General features: G+C 38.7%; 1 pseudogene; it reads left to right on the top strand.

Moving 5' to 3' along the window:
• Nucleotides 1-9,075: 9,075 nt before the first annotated feature.
• On the top strand, nucleotides 9,076-9,195 carry LOC129898011 (5S ribosomal RNA; annotated as a pseudogene).
• Nucleotides 9,196-17,369: the final 8,174 nt, after the last annotated feature.

Raw genomic sequence — 17,369 nt, 5'->3', positions numbered from 1 at the left:
ACCCTTACAGATAAACTTTGTGGCCTTAAGAAAAGAAATGAACCTACCCTTCTACTGAATCATGACCCTTTTATTCTATAATAGACTTATTTGGGAATTGAATCTTGACTCAACGAGTCATACAATCTACGGACGCATAAGATGCATACAACCAATTCATCCTAAGTATAACATAAAAATGTACAATGTCAAGTTCAATGATATCAAAAGGAACAACTTTATACAATATAGACATGAGGCAACCTTTATAGACCTTTCTAGAAACAATCAACTCACCAATAGGGGTAGACACCAAACAGGGCTATATTACCATTTTAGGTAACACATCAAACCTATTAGCAAGGAATGGAGTAACAAACGACAAATTGGCACCCACATCTAAAAATGCATACACAACAAAAAAAAGACTTTCAATATACCAATAAGAAGATTGGGTGGTTTCTCAACCTCTTGTCTCCCATGCAAAGAATAAAAATAGTTGGTGCCTTGGCCCCTTCCTTGAGCTTGTTGTCCATGATTAATTTTCGCTTGAGGCCTACCACCACCACCTCTACAATCTCTAGCATGGTGCCCCAGCTTGCCATACTTGAAGCATGCATTGGAGTCGTCTAAGAATTCCCCTTTATGTGTCCTACACATTTCTTACAAGAGGGGAAAGGTTGAGCACCAACATTCACCCTTGGAACCATTGAATTAGTGAAATTTCCCTTTTTTAACCTTAGAGGAGGAGTATTGGTTCAACCTTGTCCCATAATTCATTACCCACCTTGTCCCTTTCCACTACCTCCATAACCGGACCTTTGAGTATTGAACCCTTCACTATCAATTATAGCCTTCTTGAACCCTCTTGAACTCTCACTCAACTTCTCATCCTCAATTTATTCTGCATAGTTTATGAGTATGGCGATGCCCATCTCTTCAACCAACATGTGTATCTTGCACTATTTGGATACCAAACTAGAAACACCAGAAATAAACTTGCTTATCCTTGCCCGTGGGTCAGAGACCATGAAAGGAGCATACTTAGACAATTTAGTGAATTTGAGGGCATATTCCCTTACACTCATGCTCCCATAGAGAAGACTAATAAACTTTTGGATCTTTTCCTCCCATAGCTTTAAAGGAAAGAAGTGATCTAGGAAGGCACCCTTGAATTTTTCCCATTCTGTAGGCTCTATATCTTCCCCCCTCTCAACAATCCATTGGTCATACCAAACCCTTGCCACACCCTTGAGTTGATAGGCCACTAGCTCAGCTATCTCATTTGGAGGCATACTCATGATAGCCACAATATGATAAACCTCCTTAATGAACTCTATAGGATCCTCATCTACCTTGGAACCATTAAAATCAGATGATTCATCCTCTTGAAGTCCCAAATCATAGAAGCCGGAGTAGGCACTTGAGGAGGAGGAACAATGCCTTAGTTTTATTAGCTAAGGCTTGGGAAAACAAAGTGATAATATTATAGAATTCTACATGTGTCACTCCTTCTACATGATGGGGAGCTTCGGGAACCGAAGGAGCTTGGACCTCATCATGAACCCTTGCTCTAGGTTGAGGTACTCTTCTAGGAGGCATGATCTAGAAAACATAAAATGATTTATTAGTCAAAGGAAGTCTTAGGATAACTCTAGGATACAACATGAATTTGGAAAAAGTGATTTTTTTTCTAAATAACTCATAGTCCTCTATTCATAATTGTGGTGCACTTCACAACCTTGAATAAGACCCTATTCGATACGGTATGTTGGACTCCAGGGACCATTCAAAACCTCAAACTCTGATACCAAGTTTGTCACGAACCAAACCTAAGTCCTTGATGTGACATGATTAATGAGACACGCGGAGGTACCTCACCAAAGCCTCTTAAAATTTATTTATCTTTTCATCGGTAATGATATTAATTAGCAAGCGAAAATAAAAGGGAAATGGGACTAAGGGAGAAGATCTCAGAATAAAAGTCACCAATGACTTCAAGATATGATACATCTATGTCCAAACATACCTCTACATATAGATTTGGTGGGGCCTCATACATGTCCCTAGCTCACCCTCATAGAAAATGGAACAAGTACCAAAAGAAATCCTAAAGTCTTTAAAAAATATGAGCTAGAAAAGAGAAAGGATATTATTCCCGGAAATGGGAACTTACAAAGGTAGTATACTTCAGTGATCAAACTAACCACGAGGAGGTGAATGTTGAGCAATACTCATATAAGAAAAAGAGTATGCGTTAGTACTTTGAATGTGCTAAGTATGTAGACATGCATGAATATTAAAGAAAACATTGGAACATTTATGTATTACGAAATATAGAGTAATGCATGCATAATCAATAATGTAAATAACATTTGAAAGGGAATCTAATATAAGCCCCTACACTACACAGAGAGACTACTTGCCAGGTAGAGCTCCGACAACTTCATTCATTTCTTTAACTTTAACTTTAAGGGCTTTTTTGGATCCACTTGCCTAAGCCTACAAGGGCTCCTATGTTGGAACATAGTTAATGAGACAGGGGGTTGCTACTAGAATTTCCTTACCCTATCGCACCTCAATGCCCCATTCGGTGATAAGTCAATCCCACAAAATAGTTCATACAACATAAGAACATGATCATTTACATAGCTTTAGATCATCAAAGTATCATTAGTAGAATAGCTCATTAAAATCTTTCTTGGTTCAAATATGTGAGAATTGTCCTTATCACACAAGGAATCCATTCTTTGGATAAGAATCCTTTTCATTATCATTCAATCATTCTTTCATATCATAAGACTACTTTTGATCATAAATATTTGTTTTCATAAATATTTAATTTGGAGTCAAAGTTTTCAATTCAAACCTCATTGACAAAATTGTGAAACTAGGTGGGTTTTATTCAATCAACTTTCAAATCATTCGAATCCATGAAAGCATGTATGAGAGTAAAGTAATGCATCAATTAAAACATCATTAAGTAACACACCAATATATTTTACAACTCCTTTTGAAGCCTTCATATAAGGACCTTTGGTAAATCAACCATTTCATAAAATTAAGATTTAATATAAACCAATATAGGTATATAAACTTCAAACAAACAACAATTTATGCATTTGGAATAAAAATATAAAAACCTATAAGAGTTCAACATTTGAAATGGAACTATAGAGTTTAGAAAATACTTGAGATCATTTGGGTGGAAGAACCCATAAATAAGACCCACATACCTTGGGGAAATAAATCTCTAATGCAAGATTTTAGAGTGGAGACTTGAAGAACCTTGAAGTGAAACCCTGGACTTGGCTTGAAACCCTTGGGAGAACTTGAGAGGAAAGAATTTATGTGTATGAGTCTAGATGTGAGAATGAAGTGTTTGGAATAGTTTTAGGGATTTACATAGGGTCAATTCTGTCATGACCCAACCCCGTAGGCCGCGACTGGGGTCCGACCTGGACTCCCCGTACACATATCTATTAGCTGAGGTCACATTGAATCGTAAATAAGACAATATCATGTAACAGAGCCCCACTGGGCGATAATATTTTCATAAACTGTAGCCCTTTTCGTTTGTATCACAACATGACAGGGCAGGCAAGCCGACAAGGCTGCCATAGCATAATAACATATATCATATATCATGTAGACCCAACTTAATCAAACTGACATACACAACCCACATATACATGTCTGCAGACCTCTAAACATATAAATGACAACATATGTCGGGACAGGGCCCCTGTCGTACCCCTGAATGGATAAAATAATTTTTATACATCCGTGGATAGTATCACAAAACTAGGCCCCGATACAATGGAGCCTCTTCCAACTGAGCTGCATGGAATCCTAAGCTGACAGACTCAAAAAATCTGTATTTGTACCTGCGGGCATGAACGCAGCCCCCCGAGAAAGGGGGTCAGTACGATATATGTACTGAGTATGTAAAACATAATATAATACAACCGAAGGCATATCTGAAATAGAGAGACAGGGGATAAGATATCAATTCAGAAACATGTACCTGTACTTTGTGAATTACAAAAAAATGCATGTTCGAGTCATATCATATAGCCGGCCCTTTTGGGGTTCCGGTGAATCATCTCTGTAAAACCATCATGGCACCAGTGCCATCACCACCTTATTACAACACATCATCATATATCCATACACGTATCCTGGCCCTCTATTGAGGGACTCAGGGAATAATGCAGTGAAATATGCAAGAGAGAATATCCTGGCCCAAGACTCAGGGAAAGAAGTGTTACAATATACACGAGTAGAGTAGTGAGTAACTATATGCAATTTAAATCATTATTAGAGACATGACTGTATAAGAAGATTAAAATTTTGTCGGAGGACTCGAGTAGTAGTGTAGTCATCTCGAGTGACTTCTAAATGCCATTATGGGCAATATCAATTATAATCTCGAGGCTCCTATACATGTACTAAAGTAAAGATAAATCGCTTATGGAACCAGAAACATTTGTTAACAAATAGTCTGTAAGACTTGGAGCCTGTACATTTGTTACCTTTTTAACATATAAAAGTTTCCAGGGAAATAGTTCGACTACTGTCGGAGTTCTATATTCAGAAGTAAATAAGAGATGTTTGAGGATGGAGTTACCCCAGAGATCAGATCATATTCAACTTACAACTAAGACAAAGACATGCCCAAAAGAAGAAAGAGAATAAGCTTTATGTAGTCTGTACTTTGTTTTAGATGACCTTCATACACATATTTCATACCCGGCCCATTATAGGGCTCGGTGAGCCACTATGGCATTCAAATCTCACTTTCGTACCAAATACATATCAAGAGAAGGGAAAGATAGTTTCCCATACACTATTCTTTAGCACGTAGAAGCCTTAACAGGTAATACTCAATCCTTGTAGGGGTATTAACACTTAACTTTAGTTAGGGATTATGGGGCGTACCTGGAGTTCTGGGAATGGAATTATTCCCACATTCCACATACAATTCACTTAAGGCTAAAACTTGCCAAAAGGAAAGAAAGATAATTGTACGTGCTTATACCAAAACATGCCACAAGAAAGCTTTACATACCTTTTGGGAGTTACCCTTTATCCTGCTCGTCTCGTCGTCTTCCGAACCTATTCAATATGAAAGTAATACGAATATCAACTACTCTTAACTTTCCAGCATCTTGGATTACGCCTTAATGTTAATGGAATCTATTTCCTTAGTCATTTCCTCGACTAGTCCTTTAGTTTGTTAAGGCGTTAACGAAAATTGGGCAGCACCTCCCCTATAATGTGCCCCATCCAAATTCCCAATTAGGTCCCTAAGACCTACAGCCAACCAACAACAACAACCTGCAGCAACTCATACCAACATTATACAACATACACTCCCAACGACTTATTCAAAAATACCATATCTCAATAGGGCGTCTAGCCTTTATTTTGTAATGCCTATAATTATACGCAACGGGGGGTCATGTGGCTTCAACCAGCACCACCCTAAACCATATTAGAACATGTTTAGGTCCTGCAATAACACACCACACCCCTGCAGCAGCAACTCACAAGAACAACGCCTTACTTTGACGACAATTCGACTATAACGACTATAATTTAGTTTATTCCGAACGCCAAGTATTCCAATGATATTTACACACTTACAGCCACCTATAGGGCGTGTAAAATGCTCCATCAGAAGACATAAAGCTCAAATTTAAAGAAGAAACCTTACCTTACGTTAAACTTGTCAAACTCGCCAAAACTATCCAAAATGTGAAATCTGGACAGCTTACTGTTTTACTTTGTCGCTTCGTTTCAAAGGGGTAATGGAGGGAAACAGGATTTATGTCCTTCATGAAAGTTATATAAATGTGTCTTAGGGTCGCAAAAAATTTAGAATCATACCTACATCAATTTTGTACAAAAATATATGACCAAAATATTACAGTTGTCCGTGTAGAATTTCCAAAACCAAATCTGAGCAGTACCTCCTCTACGCTTCATCACCATTTTTCAAGCTGATACATGTAAAAATGGATTTTGGAGTCTGAATTAAAGTTATATACCCACGAAATACCTTTCCAAAACATATTAAATCACTTGAAACGAATCTGTACACAAGAAGTTATACCAATATTACTAACCACTGCCCCTTCCAAAAACGGGTTTGTTAACTAGCGTTTTCTCTTATTTTCTCTTCCAAATTCCAATTGCAAAGCTGGAGTTTTACTTCCATGAAGGTCTTAAAATACATATATACGTATCCACGTACTTAAGGTACACCGTATATAATTAATTCATGGAAGAAAATTGGAAAACTAACCTTTAAACTTCAAGAACCATGGCTGCCTCTCTATTTCTCTCCCTCACGTTTTTTTTTCTCTATGTTGGCTGATGTTTTGATGGATAACTGAAGCATATGATATATATCAACATATATATGTGGCTTTAGGGTATGACACGTGTCAACCCCAAGAGGTGACACGTGTCCAGACCCTATTGGGCCACCGTATCATGCTGCCAACTATGGGCTGCCACGTGGCAGTGGGGTCCCCCCCCAAGCAGGTGGGTCACCTGCCTACTTAGGTTCTGCCATGTGTTACCCTCCCATTGGCTTCCCCGCGAAATTTTTTCCTTCCTCGTGGGTTCGTAATCTCGTTCGTAATCTTGTCTCACTTTAAGAGCCTATGAAACCCTTGCTACATAAGCTTTGTATGTAATCAAGTAACTCACGTATGTAAGACTTTTAACTTAATATTTTATGTATATAAGTCGAGTCCTACGACTCGTTACTTGGCCTCCAACTCCTTCTGACTTCTCTTGACCCTATTTCCAACCCTCCCTACCACGAGGTGTCACATTCTCCCTTCTTAGAGTTGTTCAATAGGGTCATAACTTAAGTAGCTCACATACTAGCTTCTAAGTAACTTAAGGGACCTTCCGAGTTCAAAGATGTGGGGTGTAACATCCTTCCCCCCTTTAGAACATTCGTCCTCGAATGTTAAATGCAATTTCCTTTAAGACTTTATATAAATTATAGAGGGGTTCTTTTCCTTTATGCTATCACATAGATTCCCATCTATATTATTAACATACGAGTGCTCAAGAGTTGTATTTACCTGTAGACATCAATTACAAGTGCGAATATTTGTATTTTATGTTCTCTTCAGTTCCCCGATCATCCTCTTTTTGGTTTTGGTTTTTCCACCGTAACATAACGGAAGGTACGTCTTTATTCTACAATCTTTCAGTTCGCCGATCTAGGATGGCGTTAGGTTTTTCCTCACCGGATTCCATCTCCTGGACCTCACCTATGGCATATACCCTGGGTTTCTTATCAGTATCTTTGTGAAGCATTCTTATCTGATGGACTGGGCGTATAGTTTCCAAATGAAGTGGTAAGTTGAACTTACCAGCCACGTTGCCCACCTTATGAGTAACTTGATACCGTCTAACATATTTTGGGTCAATTTCCTTTTCTAGGTGATCCTATGATGAACATTCAATCATCAACTTGAACTTTGTATGTCGATGTCGATTATCTGTATATCATTCTTGCCGACTCTGGGCTTTTAGTCAATAGCTTGCTTAATCATGTCGGGGACATTGGAATACTGGAGTAGTAATTATTATTATAGGCAATTTGATAAGTGAGGGATAATCATTCTGGCTACCTTCGAAGTTAGTCTCCCGGCTTGTGACATATCTTCTAGCGTCTAATAGTGCGCTTAGTCTGTTTAGTAGCTCGAGGGAGGAATGCGGTACTAAGACCTGTCTGTGCTCCTGATCTCTTCTTGGACTGATCTCAATGAGTTAATTATAATTGAAGTCCCTTTATATGGGATATTACATGAGAAAACCTCACGGAACCTTACTACTTCCTTGTCAGATAACTTCACCTAGTTCTAGCGGCATAGGTGGTCTTGCTTGGAAGCAAATAAGCTGAATCGTTAGCCTACTCACAATAACCCATATAGCACCCTACTCTTACAGAGTACAAAATAGGTTCATAATGACGTTGATAATCTGGGAACCGTTAGCCTCGTATAGTCCTTCTCGACTCCTTTCAGAGCTTTAACTGGCATTCGATCTTTTGGGTCCTTCTTCCCCTCTTTTTCCAATCCTTAGGGTTGGCTACCGAATAATGTTGTAGTCCCCCCATATAACGGCGCTCGTAGTCATTTTGTGCTTTGTCTAACATGATCTAGTGTAATTCCAAAAGAGTTTTGGCATAGAAGCTCGCTATCCTGTAGTAACCAGCTAGTTCAGTCAGTTTTACATAAATCTTTTCCCAATTTCCCTTACCCCCGCTTTTAATCCTCTAGACACATTATCTTGTGTCATTCTTTTACCTTTACAAGAATACAAGAGGGTACAAGAAGCATCCTAGCGTTACCTCGCCAGTCCTCATATCTTGCCCTACCTTTCCTCCCTTCCTACACTCGAGGTCGGGGTAGATCTTTGGTCCAATCGTGGTCATGTCTTACTTCACCCGTAGTACTAATTCCATCTCGGTAGTTTGGCTTAACTTATCTTTGCACCTCTTGGTAGTTAGTTGCAACTTGGGCTCCTTCGTTTGGGATAATGGCTATGGGGACTCCGTAAGGTCCTACCATGTTTTTTTTACTCTATAATTTTACACCTTCTCGGCGGATTAGGTAACCTCTGATCGAAGGAGTAGGTACTAATATCGTTATTCCACAAGTAACATTCCCTCCAGAGTCATCTGGCGCTAGAGTGTAAAATGAGTTTTGTAGTCCTGGTCATATTGTGGGATTTCCAACCTTGGGCACTACTTCCTATCATTTGTAATTTACATCAGTTGGTACCCTTACCTTTTTGGTTTTTGCTTTTTCTCCCTCAGAGTTAGCTACCAAGTGGTGTCAAAATTCCCTCGCCCACTGGCCTATATAGCCATTCTGCGGTTTTCCTCTCATTAACTAGTTCTATGTTGAAGAGCTGTGGCACCCAAGTGTGTCGTCAGTTAGCAAATAGATAATCCTTCTTGTTTTTCTTAAGACCTTGTTACAGTTTCCTTAACGTATCTTATAATACCCTGGGTACATAATCTCATAGCGTTTCTCCGTTGCTAGTTCAGATTCTTCCATCTCGTGTGATCATACCAGCACTTACGCATTAAGTTCCATCAGAATTTCAAAGTTAAGCGTGCTGGGGTGAGAGTAATATTGGGATGGGTGACCTCTATGGGAAGTCTTCATGTCGCTTTCATTATAACCTTTTCCACGAGGTGCGGGCACTCAACTTAGCTCCAGATTTACCTCAGCGTTGTCTCGTGAGTCTTTATATTTTGCCCCGTCTTTTCGTCTGTTATCTTGCATCTAGTATCGGCGTAGACCTTTAGCTCCACAATCCTTTATTCACTTTATGTTCTCCTTATTTTCTACCACAGGAGGCTTTCTATTCCTTTTTCTTTGGTTATTTATCTATCGCAACATCATTTGCGACTAAATCTATAACCAACATTTTGGCTTTATGTCTAGCATACTGTCGTTATCCTTTGTAGTGTCTCTTGAATTATTCGATATCCTTTCATTGGTACATTCTTATATTTTTATATGCAGCCGCCTTCTAGTGTTATGTTGTTTAGGGTCTCGTCAAAAACTTCTTAACGCTACCTTATGTAGCATTCCGGCTTTCATCCAATTATTGGTAACTTCCGGACCTTTCCAACTTGGTTTAGCAAGATATCTTATCAAAGTTTAGACGTCTATCTCACATTTATTGCTATATCAATTGCCTCCTCCTACCTTTGCCATTTTCTCATTAACTTCTCCCTTTAGAGGGTACTCGTACTTTCCTCTATTTGTACATGTAGTCGTTCCAATTTCAATTAGGCTATACTAGTATTATGACGATAACTATTCCAGGTTTTCTCGAAGTTGGTTTTTTGTCCCCACCTATATCCTTTGCTTCTTGGGGCGAATAGAAGTTGCGTCATTTGTTCCTTAAGTTTTCCCTCCTCGTCCCTTAAGGATTCCACTATTTTTGGGGCAACGTTGTGTACACGCGTCATTTCTTTGTATCTTAAGCCCCATGCTCTTACTGCATTCTCAATACAGGACTTTAACTTAGGCAACGCGTACTAAGTGTGTCTTACTAGTGGTTCCAATTTATCCCTGCATACTTGTATCACACTGTTCAGTTCATACTTACATATCCCCCTTTTAACTCGTATATATATTTGGTTCCTGACATCTCTTTGAGGTGCTTCTATTAGAAGTTCTTTCCCCAATTAGTCGGTGGCAAATTATAAACTATTATCGTACATCATTTTCCAACCATTGTTGGAAGAAATCAGAACCTCTTAAACATCACAGTACTTCTTCTAATACTTGACCTACCTGGTCTCCTTCTGATTTTATCCTCGAGTTATGAACAACTCATCTAATTTACAATTAGGAGTTGAGGCCTTGGTATTTTTTTTCAAAAAGAGTGAAACTCATTCGCGGGACATCTTATCCTTCACCCTAAGCCCTCTGTTTATATTTCTACAGTACAAATACGGCTGGAGATACCGTAGTCTGAACTTTACTACTTAATTAAGCTTTTGTTCCTCCGAAATAAAATTCTTCAAGTAGAAAGGGTGCCCCTTGTCGGCGACCTGAAGGATACCTCTTACAGTTTTAGTTAAACACAGTAGGGGTATTTGGTATCAATTTCTCAGGCATCTCAAAAATCTATGCTTCATTTCCTTTTCCTTGTTCTGGGAAAATTTCGACAAAGTTTCCTCTACATTTCTTACTTATGCCAAAACCTGCACGCAGAAAATACCAACAATGCCTCACAGGGCCAATATATATATATATACATATCATATCACAGCCTCACAGGGCTTTCAATGTCATCTCATATCACAGCCACTCAAGGCTTTCAATGTCAACAATAATATAAAAATACTGGACTTACCTCATATGTCCCACTTCAAACTGCATCTGTTGCACTTTCTGTCTGCTTTTCTTTCAGGTTTCAACCTTATATTTCAATACCTTACCCGATGGATATCTTCCGTGGCTTTACTTCACTTACCTGCATGCTTTGTAACTTTCCATGTCGTCAATTAGTTCCTTCTGTTAGTCTCGTCCTTCTGTTAAGATCCAAGGTTAGTATAAGGAATTTTTTCCTATGACTCAGATCTAAAGCACGATGTCAGATGTAGAAGAAAGGTAATATCCTAAATATCCTATAGCTTCCTGTTTATAGATGTGGCGCGCAACACATCGATAACCAAGACTCGATTAGACACGGTCTGCAGACACTCCAAGGACGAACTGCTCTGATACCACTTCTGTCACGATCCAACCCCGTAGGCCGCGACTGGGGTCCGACCTGGACCCCCCGTACACATATCTATTAGCTGAGGTCACATTGAATCGTAAATAAGACAATATCATATAACAAAGCCCCACTGGGCGATAACATTTTCATAAACTGTAGCCCTTTTCGTTTGTATCACAACATGACAGGGCAGGCAAGCCGACAAAGCTGCCATAGCATAATAACATATATCATATATCATGTAGACCCAACTTAATCAAACTGACATACACAACCCACATATACATGTCTGCAGACCTCTAAACATATAAATGACAACATATGGCGGGACAGGGCCCCCGCCGTACCCCTGAATAGATGAAATAATTTTTATACATCCGTGGATAGTATCACAAAACTAGGCCCCGATACAATGGAGCCTCTTCCAACTGAGCTGCATGGAATCCTAAGCTGACAGACTCAAAAAATCTGTATTTGTACCTGCGGGCATGAACGCAGCCCCCGAGAAAGGGGGTCAGTACGATATATGTACTGAGTATGTAAAACATAATATAATACAACCGAAGGCATATCTGAAATAGAGAGACAGGGGATAAGATATCAATTCAGAAACATGTACCTGTACTTTGTGAATTACAAAAACATGCATGTTCGAGTCATATCATATAGCCGGCCCTTTTGGGGGTCCGGTGAATCATCTCTGTAAAACCATCATGGCGCCAGTGCCATCACCACCTTATTACAACACATCATCATATATCCATACACGTATCCTGGCCCTCTATTGAGGGACTCAGGGAATAATGTAGTGAAATGTGCAAGAGAGAATATCCTGGCCCAAGACTCAGGGAAAGAAGTGTTACAATATAAACGAGTAGAGTAGTGAGTAACTATATGCAATTTAAATCATTATTAGAGACTTGACTGTATAAGAAGATTAAAATTTTGTCGGAGGACTCGAGTAGTAGTGTAGTCATCTCGAGTGACTTCTAAATGCCATTATGGGCAATATCAATTATAATCTCGGGGCTCCTAGACATGTACTAAAGTAAAGCCAAATTGCTTATGGAACCAGAAACATTTGTTAACAAATAGTCTGTAAGACTTGGAGGTTGTACATTTGTTACCTTTTTAACATATAAAAGTTTCCAGGGAAATAGTTCGACTACTGTAGGAGTTCTATATTCAGAAGTAAATAAGAGATATTTGAGGATGGAGTTACCCCAGAGCTCAGATCATATTCAACTTACAACTAAGACAAAGACATGCCCAAAAGAAGAAAGAGAATAAGCTTTATGTAGTCTGTACTTTGTTTTAGATGACCTTCATACACATATTTCATACCCGGCCCATTATAGGGCTCGGTGAGCCACTATGGCATTCAAATCTCACTTTCGTACCAAATACATATCAAGAGAAGGGAAAGATAGTTTCCCATACACTATTCTTTAGCACGTAGAAGCCTTAACAGGTAATACTCAATCCTTGTAGGGGTATTAACACTTAACTTTAGTTAGGGATTATGGGGCGTACCTGGAGTTCTGGGAATGGAATTATTCCCACATTCCACATACAATTCACTTAAGGCTAAAACTTGCCAAAAGGAAAGAAAGATAATTGTACGTGCTTATACCAAAACATGCCACAAGAAATCTTTACATACCTTTTGGGAGTTACCCTTTATCCTGCTCGTCTCGTCGTCTTCCGAACCTATTCAATATGAAAGTAATACGAATATCAACTACTCTTAACTTTCCAGCATCTTGGATTACGCCTTAATGTTAATGGAATCTATTTCCTTAGTCGTTTCCTCGACTAGTCCTTTAGTTTGTTAAGGCGTTAACGAAAATTGGGCAGCACCTCCCCTATAATGTGCCCCATCCAGATTCCCAATTAGGTCCCTAAGACCTACAGCCAACCAACAACAACAACCTGCAGCAACTCATACCAACAATATACAACATACACTCCAAACGACTTATTCAAAAATACGATATCTCAATAGGGCGTCTAGCCTTTATTTTGTAACGCCTATAATTATACGCAACGGGGGGTCATGTGGCTTCAACCTGAACCACCCTAAACCATATTAGAAAATGTTTAGGTCCTACAATAACACACCACACCCCTGCAGCAGCAACTCACAAGAACAACGCCCTACTTTGACGACAATTCGACTATAACGACTACAATTTAGTTTATTCCGAACGCCAAGTATTCCAATGATATTTACACACTTCCAGCCACCTATAGGGCGTGTAACATGCTCCATCAGAACACATAAAGCTCAAATTTAAAGAAGAAACCTTACCTTATGTTAAACTTGTCAAACTCACCAAAACTATCCAAAATGTGAAATCTGGACAGCTTACTGTTTTACTTTGTCGCTTCGTTTCGAAGGGGTAATGGAGGGAAACAGGATTTACGTCCTTCATGAAAGTTATATACATGTGTCTTAGGGTCGAAAAAAATTTAGAATCATACCTACATCAATTTTGTACAAAAATATATGACCAAAATACTTACAGCTGTCCGTGTAGAATTTCCAAAACCAAATCTGAGCAGTACCTCCTCTACACTTCATCACCATTTTTCAAGCTGATACATGTAAAACTGGATTTTGGAGTCTGAATTAACGTTATATACCCACGAAAGACCTTTCCAAAACATATTAAATCACTCGAAACGAATCTGTACACAAGAAGTTATACCAATATTACTAACCACTGCCCCTTCCAAAAACGGGTTTGTTAACTAGCGTTTTCTCTTATTTTATCTTCCAAATTCCAATTGCAAAGCTGGAGTTTTACTTCCATGAAGGTCTTAAAATACATATATACGTATCCACATACTTAAGGTACACCGTATATAATTAATTCACGGAAGAAAATTGGAAAACTAACCTTTAAACTTCAAGAACCATGGCTGCCTCTCTATTTCTCTCCCTCACGTTTTTTTCTCTCTATGTTGGCTGATGTTTTGATGGATAACTGAAGTATATGATATATATCAACATATATATGTGGCTTTAGGGTGTGACACGTGTCAACCCCAAGAGGTGACACGTGTCCAGCCCCTATTGGGCCACCGTATCATGCTGCCAACTATGGGCTACCACATGGCAGTGGGGTCCCCCCCCAAGCAGGTGGGTCACCTGCTTGCTTAGGTTCTGCCATGTGTCACCCTCCCATTGGCTTCCCCGCTAAATTTTTTCCTTCCTCGTGGGTTCGTAATCTCGTCTCACTTTAAGAGCCTATGAAACCCTTGCTACATAAGCTTGGTATGTAATCAAGTAACTCACGTATGTAAGACTTTTAACTTAATATTTTACGTAGATAAGTTGAGTCCTACGACTCGTTACTTGGCCTCCAACTCCTTCTGACTTCTCTTGACCCTATTTCCAACCCTCCCTACCACGAGGTGTCACATTCTCCCTTCTTAGAGTTGTTCAATAGGGTCATAACTTAAGTAGCTCACATACTAGCTTCTAAGTAACTTAAGGGACCTTCCGAGTTCAAAGATGTGGGGTGTAACAAATTCAACCCCCTAAATGATTAAACTTTGATATTAAAATATAGCAAAAAACTAAAATGCCCCTTTTAATACTGACTAAACTGGGTTTCATAGAGTACCCATCACAATACGTGATCATCACCATGGCCTGTGGTAGTGCCTTATGGTAAATGAATTGGAGGAAGATTTCGGGGTTGGTAGGGAAAGTCTTAGTACTTCCTCGAAGGAGACCTTCATTGTACATAGAGGGTATCACAGTATATGCACCATGGTCATGGTGCAGGGCCTACTAGAGTGATCACCATGTACCACACCACAGTCTATGAAGATCTCCATGGCCCATGGTGGTCGTTCATGGTCCTTTCCTTGGAATGTTTTTCTGAGCCCCTAGAGGAGGAGTCACCGTGGAGGGCACTATGGCCTGTAGTGCTCACCATATTTGTGGTCCCTCGCCATGGTCCTTTCTCTATAGGTTTGGGTTTCAAACCTCCACCACGGTGGCTCACCACAAGGTGGTGTGGACAACGACCCATGATGCCCCTTCGTGGTCATCACCTAGTACCAATTTTCTATATTTCGCTGCAATTTCATCATTTCTTCTTTTTTAGGACTTTCTAAAATTTTCGGGGTCTTACAGGTACTCAGGATCACAGACATTCCTACTAGACCAAAGACTTCCAGTTTAGCAATGGTATGCTCCACTTCTACTTGGACCTATAAGATATCTAAATCTTATATTTTTCTATGTATGCACATATTTTGGAATGGGTATGTCGGGGCCCTGCACCGATAAGTTAATAGATTCTCAGATGCACTCTTTAGAGGCTTCTTAAACTTAGTTTTGTTTCAGCTGTAAGTAGCCCAGTTGGCCCCTTTGTTAACTATGCTTATTGTGTGTCTTGGTATATGTTCCACTGCTTATGAGTCTAGAACTTTATTTTTAGTTTAATACATATGTTAATAGGTGCCCAAATAAGATGTCATTGTATGCTCCTTTCTTGCTGGGGCATGACATATCAGCCATGGAATCCCAAGTTTTCTCTCCAATTTAAGTATGATTTCTTCAATAAAAAATCCCTAATTTCAAGATTTTCATTGGGCCTTCTTAATTATAATCAAAAAAACCTAATTTCATGATTTGCATTTGTTCTTCTTCATTATCATATATTTTAATGCTAGTAGCCTTTTTTGCATAATTCACATCATATTGCATGATTTTTAAAAAGAATTTCAATGATTCATGGTATATGCTAGTTTCAATTATGATTTAGGACTTATGATCATGATTTTCAAGTTATATTCAATGAAACATTATTGAATGATCTTCAAGGTTTATGAATGATCTATGAAATGTTTGGAATGATGATTCTATGATGCAAGCAAGTTAATGATACAGTGACCTAAGACCCTAAAGATGTTTTATGAACAAGGATTTGTAATTATCGAAGATCTACACCCACATTACATGAATCACATGATAGATGACTTATTCTTATGATTTTCTATGATGATGAAAGATGAGCTACTCTTATGTTATCTTTATAAAAATGAATTGATACTATTATTATCTTTCCTTATGATGTTATTGACTATGTTTTAATAAAAGTTTTGTTAGGATAGTGATTAACCACCAAGAGGATTTTAAGGTAGGGTCTAGTTTGGTATGCTATTGTAGCTACCCAAGGGAATCTTCGTAACAACCTTTAGTCGCAAACTTCATTGTTGCTTCAAATATTCTAATATGTCAAAGCTAATGGATCCATATAGAAAAGTTAAAAGAGTTACTTGATGGATTATACCCTGACAAGGTAGTCTCTCTTGTCTTGATGTGGGAGTTATCGAATTCCATATATTAGCTCACGCAGTCCTATATAACCTGTTAATGGTCCTATTCCACACTAGTTAAAGCAAGATATGAGTTCTAACAATACTAATGAGATTTTGATGCATTGACCAATGAATTTAATGTTTTAATGTTTTCATAGTTTTACTCATGTTTTAAAGATGTTGGTCTTGCATCCCATTATTCATATTGATTATGTCCTATGTTTATTGTTCATTCATATTCTCACATACTTAGTGCATTTCATCTACTAATGCATACTTTTCCTACATTGTATCATAATGTAGGATCCGACGATCATGCACATCCTCCTCCCGCTCATGGCTAGACTTCATAACTATTGTACGGTTGGTGAGTCCTTATGTTACGAGGAGTAGATATTTTACCTGCTTATGATTCTATGACTTTCTTTTACCTTTTATATTAGGTGATCTAGTAGATTGTCTAACGCCCTCATCTATTAGTAGAGGCATATTAGATGGCAAGAGTCTTTGTTGTCACTTTATCATTTAGAGACTTATGCTTTTTTTCATGACCAAACTTTGTAGGCTGTGACTGGGGTCCGACCTAGACCCCTGTATACATGAATCTCAACTATAAGAACTATACACAAGAATCTAAAGGGTGATAGCAAATTCGTCCGCAGATAGCCTCTTTCCTTTACACCATGTTATGCAAGGGCCGATAAGGCTGCCTTAACATAACCATATTTATAATATTCCATATAGGCATAACTGAATCAAACTAGTAA

This window comes from Solanum dulcamara, chromosome 7 (genome assembly GCF_947179165.1).
Source record: "Solanum dulcamara chromosome 7, daSolDulc1.2, whole genome shotgun sequence".
In the NCBI taxonomy this organism is placed as follows: Eukaryota; Viridiplantae; Streptophyta; class Magnoliopsida; order Solanales; family Solanaceae; genus Solanum; species Solanum dulcamara.
The sequence above is the reverse complement of the archived record's forward strand: the minus strand, read 5'-3'. Positions and strand labels throughout refer to the sequence as shown.